Raw genomic sequence first — 7272 nt, 5'->3', positions numbered from 1 at the left:
CTCTTACTACCCGTTGTTGCCGCCACACCTGGAATCTGCCGCTTCACTACTGTTCAGTGCTGCTATAGCTGTCCTCCGCCGCCAGAACTGCCTGGCAGCTGCTGCTACTTGTACTGTGTGCCGCTACCGTACAGCCTAACAGTTCCACCAACGTCGCCGCCCATTGACAACACCACCTGCTCGAATACAGCTACCATCCGTACCTACACAGCAGCAGCAAATTCGACGCCCCCCCTTTTCTACAACAGAAATCAAAAATTTTCAGAGGTATTTGCTTCAATTTTGGGATTTGCATGTCCATTATCATCAATTGAGCAGGTACAGGTCCTAATGGCTCAGATTTTGAGCAAAATTGGCAACATTGGGTGACATTGGTCACATTCCGGGTCAATTTGCAGGAAATTGGGTGTCAACATTTGGAGCTTTTGATGTAATTGTGCCATTGGGCATTTATACATGCTATGTGATGTGAGCAATCTCACATTCGGGGCTAAATTGCAGCCAGGAAATTGGAGTGCAAATCAAAGGGCTTTTGTGCCAATTGGATTGATTTGCATGCAGGCACTGGCATTTGATGCTTTGGGCAATGTGTTGATGCCTGTCAAGCACACAATGTGCCAGTAAATCAAGGGGCTTTTATGTATTGGATGTATATGTGGCCAGGGGGAAGCATTGTGAAGACTCTGGATGCCTTTCATGTGCATTAATGTACCATTCATGATCAGAAATTGATCTTGAATCAAGGGGCTTTTCAAGATTTTGTGCTTGTTAAGCTTGGCAAAGTAGCAGGGAAGACTTTTATGCCTTGAACCCTCAGAAATCCACTTGCAGTCAAGGGGCTTTTGCCCAATTTCTGTCCAGGACTGTTGTATGCAGTGGTGAGGACTGTCAAGGTCTGATTTTCACTCATTTGGATAGCCAGGAGAGCATTTATTGCTACTGTACTTGCTAGTACAGATTTGGTACAACTTTGTACAAGTTTTGGCATGGCTGTACATTGATTTGAGTGAGGAAAAGGCTATTTTCAACTGCTATACTTGCCGGTACAGATTTGGTATATCATTGGTGAGCACTTAGTACTACTGTACAATATTTTGGAAGGGGAACAAAGCACATCTAAGGTGCTGTCATAAATCTGCAGGCAACCAGATTTTGGTGATTTTATCACATCCAGTGGGAGGAGAGTTGCATTCGTGCTTCCGTAGTGGGAGATAAACTTTGGGAGAACAGCTGTGAGCATTTTGTGTGCTTTGGTGCAGTGTTTGCACATCTTGTAGGGAGTCAGGCATTGACTGTGCCAAAGGTTGCATATTGCTGTGGCAACCATAGGTGAGAGCTCTTCATTACTTCACATCAAAAAGCTTGAAGGCTCACATAATTATGACATTTGGCAAACCAAGTGCTATAATGTGTTGCTCCAGAAGAAGCAGCACAAGCCCATCAAAGAAAGGGGTGTAATGTTCGCTTCTCTTACTCTGCTGAAGAATGGGAAGATATGGATGAGCTGGCAAGATCCACCATCATGTTGTCTGTGTCAGACACTTTACTTTTCAGCATACGTGAAGAGAAGACAGCTTGGGGAATGTGGCAAAGATTGCAGGACTTGTATGCCCAACAAAGATTGCAGGACTTGTATGCCCAACAAAGTGCCTCAAGCAAAGTGTATTGGTTGAAGAAACTCATAGGTCTTCAAATGAAGGAAGGGGCATCTATGACAGCCCATCTAAATGAGTTTAATGGTGTTGTCAGCCAGGTCATCAATCAAAAGTTGGCAATGGACGATGAGTTCAAAGCCACCTTTCTCTTATGCACTTTGCCAGAGAGTTGGGACATATTCAGGACAGCCACTAGCAATTCAAATGCTATGCTGTCATATGCAGATGTGGCGGGTGCTCTCCTTCAAGAGGAGATGAACAGGAAGAACAACTCTGTTGGAAAGTCCAATGCAATGAATGCACGTGGGAGATCCCAGCAAAGAGCCAAGAACGGGGAAGGAGCAAGTCCCGCTCCAAAAAGGACTTGGAATGCCATTATTGTGGCAAAAAGGGACATTTCAAAAAGCAATGCTACAAATGGAAGAATGATCAAAAGGAAAGGGAAAAGGCAAAGACAAAGATGAAGATGAAGCCAAAGATGCAAAGCCAAAGGGCAAAAGTGGAGTCAAGATTGAAGAAGTCAATGTGTCAATGTTTCACATGCAGGTGACAGTGAGGATGAAGTCCTATTCATGTCTTCACTTGATGCCCATTCACTCCTTGCAGGAGATGGTCATGGTATGCACTCATGGATTATTGATTCAGGTGCCTCCTTTCATGTCACAGGTTATAGAGACTTGTTTGTCAGGTATACTGCTGGCAATGAAGGAGTAGTTTATTTGGGTGACAACCATGCATGCCAGATTCTTGGTAGAGGTGATGTGAGGCTTGTGTTTTCAGATGGCTCACAGCTTATGCTCCATGATGTCGCATGTGCCTGAGATCAGGAAGAACTTGATTTCTACTGGACAGCTTGATGATGCTGGTTATGTTACCACATTTGGTGGTGGAAAGTGGAAGATTAGTAAGGGCTCACTGGTTGTTGCCAGAGGCTCTAAGGTGGACACTCTTTACTTGATGCATGCTAATGTTTGTCACCATGCTAATATAAATGCAACCGAGCTGCCGGAAATCTCTATGTGGCATAGCTGGTTGGGACACATGAGTGTCAAAGGAATGGAGCAATTGTCTCGTTTTGGTTACTTACCTTCTCTAAAGTTCTCAAGTTTTCAGTTTTGTGAGCAGCAGGCAACTCCAGTGCCCCCACAAGAAAGCTCTTGGACAGAAAGATGCTCAATTAGAGCTTGTGCATACAGATGTATGTGAGATGCCTCAGCTTTCTTTGGGAGGGGCAAAATATTTTGTGTCTTTTATTGATGATGCCACACGCAAGGTGTGGGTTTATCACTCTTCGTTTGAAGAGTGATACATTCTCAGTGTTTAAGAAGTTTGTTGCTCATGTTGAGAATCAAACTGGCAAAACACTGAAGGCTTTGCGTTCCGACAATGGTGGAGAGTATATGTCCAAATAGTTTCAGGACTATTGTGATGCTAAAGGCATCAAAAGGGAGCTCTCTACTCCTTATGATCCTCCACAAAACAGGACAGCAGAGAGGATGAACAGGACCACATGCTGCGTTACCTCATGGTTTTTGGGCTGAAGCTGTTATAACATCCGTTCATCTTATAAACAGGTAACACGAGGTTTGGTGGGAAAGTGCCAGAGGAAGTATGGATAGGGAGGCCTCCATCCTACAAGCACTTGAGAGTATGGATAGGGAGGCCTCCGTCCTACAAGCACTTGAGAGTGTTTGGTTGCGTTGCATACGTGCACATACGCAGGGAAACATGCACCAAACTTGATCCTAAGTCTCACAAATGCATATTCTTAGGATATGGTGACAGAGGTGAAATGGGGTATAGACTTTGGGATCTAGTGAATAGAAAGATTATATGCAGCAATGATGTCATTTTTTATGAAACATGCATGTATAAGGAGCCTGCAAGGCAACAAGAGCCTAGCAGAGTCGTCTTTGATGATGATGGACATCATGGACAACAACCAAGGGCTGTAAATTAGCCATTACAGCAACAAAACCAGCCCTTAAATGGTGCTGAAAATGGTCCAAATGGACAGCCAGAGGTGGCAAAAGATATCCCTATGGATATCCCATAGTTAGAGGAGATACCGGGCATGATCTTTCAACCTTATGGCATGGAACAGGAGCCACCAATAGGTGATATGCAGGCTGGACAGCAACCTGCAAATAATGATCATTGGGTACGGAGGTCCACAAGACACTCCAGACCCCCTGACAGGTTTGTTCCAGGGGTTGACTACTTGATGCTCACTGACTGTGGGGAGCCCTCATGTTATAAAAGGAGGCTTTACAGAGGGCAGACAAGGCTCTTTGGGTACGGAGGTCCACAAGACACTCCAGACCCCCTGACAGGTTTGTTCCAGGGGTTGACTACTTGATGCTCACTGACTGTGGGGAGCCCTCATGTTATAAAAGGAGGCTTTACAGAGGGCAGACAAGGCTCTTTGGGAGTGTGCTATGAAGTCAAAGATGGATTCTCTGCACAAAAATGGAACATGGAAGTTGGTGCATTTGCCTACAGGCAAGAAGGTTTTGCCATGCAAGTGGGTTTACAGGCTCAAAGTTGCACCTGCTGATGCAAAGCCAAGATACAAAGCCAGGTTAGTGGCTAAGGGCTTCAAGCAAAAATATGGCATGGACTTTGATGAGATCTTCTCTCCAATGGTCAAAATGACCACACTTAGAGCTGTATTAGCTTTGGTTGCTCATGATGATCTGGATTTGATTTAGATGGATGTGAAGAGACTGCTTTTCGTCACGGTGATCTCCATGAGGAGATATATATGCAACAGCCAGAGGGTTATGTAGTGAATGGAAAGGAGAAGCTTGTATGCAAGCTGAAAAAGAGTCTTTATGGGGTGAATGGAAAGGAGAAGCTTGTATGCAAGCTGAAAAAGAGTCTTTATGGGCTCAAACAGGCACCAAGGGAATGGTATCATAAATTTGATACATTCATGAAATCCCAGGATTTCAGGAGAAGTGACATAGATCACTGCTTATACACCAAGAAAGCTTTGGATGGCAGTCTATTGATCCTCATCTTGTATGTTGATGATATGTTGATTGCCAAGAAATCTCGTAAAGAGATGGATGCCTTGAAGAAGAGGCTGCATCAGACCTTTGATATGAAGGATTTGGGTGATGCAAATCACATTTTGGGTATGCGGATACTTCGGGACAGAAATCAACATGTGTTGTATTTGTCTCAGAAGGAATACATTGGCAAAGTTTTGCAGAGGTTCAATATGGAAGGGGGGAAGAAGACTAGTACTCCTTTGCCTCCATATGTGAAACTCAGTGCTATGGACAGCCCACAGTCGGGGATAGTGACAGGGCTAATATGGCCAAGATTCTGTATGCTTCAGCTTGTAGAAGTCTCATGTATGCCATGGTTGCTACCAGGCCGGACATTGCATTTGCAGTGGGAGTGGTTACTAGATACATGGCCAAACCTGGCAAGAAGCATTGGGAAGCAGTGAAAGGTGTCATGAGATACCTCAAGGGCACACAAGATATGTGCATCTACTTTGGCAAACAGGATGCATTAGTGCATGGTTACACCGATTCGGATTATGCCGGTCATCCAGATAATCGGAAGTTTACTACCGGTTATGTGTTTACATTCACAGGAGGTGCTGTGTCATGGATATCCAGGATGCAGAAGTGCACTGCCTTATCTACTACAGAGGCCGAGTATATTGCAGCCACAGAGGCTTGCAAGGAGGCATTATGGCTATCTCGGTTAGTGGTTGATTTGGGTTATACAGGGGATATTCCATTGTTGCATTGTGACAGTCAGAGTGCCATCCAGCAAAGAACCCTGTCTTTGCTATCCAGTTGGCAAAGAACCCTGTCTTTCATGCAAAGACGAAGCATGTGGATGTGAAGTATCACTTCATCAAAGAGGTGATAGAGAACAAGCTGATTCAGCTTGTCAAGATTCATACAGATGACAACCCGACTGATCTGTTGACAAAGAGTTTGCCTCCAGAGCGGTTTGCTCATTGTTGCAGACACTTGATGGGCATTGGATGAGGCCAGTTTCAGCCTTGATATGGCCTTGTATATTATCATGTACATGCTGATTTTTCTTTTCCTTAATTTAAGGGCACTTTGCCTTTAAGTGGGAGGTTGTTGGGATAAAGGCATTATGCCCACCCTTATAGTCCCATGTGTTTTATAGTACATAGTACACTTAGTACTTTTAATGTACTAAGTGCACTATGTGTACTAGAGCAAATATACATGTGTGATAGGGGAGTCACACACTCATACTGTGAGTTGACTTATCCCCACATGTCTCTCTCTCTCTCTCTCTCTCTCTCTCTCTCTCTCTCTCTCTCTCTCTCTCTCTCTCCCTTCTTCTCTGTGTATGTCTCCCACATGAAACCCTAACTCTCTCCCTTCACTTATCCTTTAACACTTTCTAGGTGCTATGTTGTGCTACCATCCATGACTCTTGCAACTCTTCAGATCAATTGTATGCATGTAGGTGGTTGTTCTCCATTCGCGGGAAATAAAGCAGCTCAAATTAACAATCAAAAATTGAAAACCATCGAAAATTGAACTAGAGAAGATCCCAAAGCCTACTATGAACATCTCATCTTCTTTTTACTTCTAAAAACACCTACATGAGAATCTTCACACGATTTGAGAATCTTTGATTCTCATATCGTGAAATCTGTTACAAACCAAATTCTTATAAGGACACAACTCAATTGGGCCACCATTCTTGAAATCACAACTTGGTGAAAATCTATTTGTTTTCACAATGTGAGAATCCTAGATTCTCATTGTGAAAATCATGTCTTCTCATCATGACCAAGTCTTTGAGGTTGTTAAGGGTACTCTCGCTTGGAACTTTTGGCAAGCGTGAAAATTGATCATTTTCACAACATGAGGATAATTCTAGTCATTATGTGAAAATCATCACAAGAGCAAGGATGCTAAATAAATCAAGCCCACTAATAGCTCACTAACCCTTGTGGTTTGCTAACCAAAGAATTTAAAAAGTAGTGGTCTATTTACTACACTATTGTGCCACAAACATCTGTAAATTTCAAAAATTCAAACAAAATTATAATATCAAACAATTTGATAGGTATTGATTCTAAAAAGGATGTCTAAATTACACTAGCCCATCAACGAGCATTCAACACAATAGAAACCATGGCTACTCTAGGGAAATTCAACAATGCATTAATGGATATAAATCCCTTCAACTATCTTAGTGGAGCTAAAAATAGACCAACTCAAATCAAAGTCGTGAGGAACATAACAATCCCTCAATCCAACTCGTGAAGAATTGAATAATCTAACATCATATTTATACAATTGTCGTATAGCCAATTAAATTACCTATCCTATTAGGATGGGTAATTCCTCATACTCGAGGGATACAAATACCTTCCCTCTATAAGAACCAAAAAACTATCACATATCTAAACACTCATTATAAATTTCCTCTAAAGTGTTCCTATCAAGAGAGTGTCCAAGAGCCAAAACACCCATGATATAATTTTATTCGCTATGACAAATACAATTGTTATAGCCAATCACATTACCTATCCTATTAGGATTGAGTAATTACTTATGCCCGAGGGATACAAATACCTTCCATCTCTAAGATCCACGTA

The sequence above is a fragment of the Cibotium barometz genome, chromosome 2, assembly GCF_041138505.1.
Source record: "Cibotium barometz isolate CiBa-2024 chromosome 2, ASM4113850v1, whole genome shotgun sequence".
Lineage (NCBI taxonomy): Eukaryota > Viridiplantae > Streptophyta > Polypodiopsida > Cyatheales > Cibotiaceae > Cibotium > Cibotium barometz.
Note: the sequence above shows the minus strand (reverse complement) of the source record.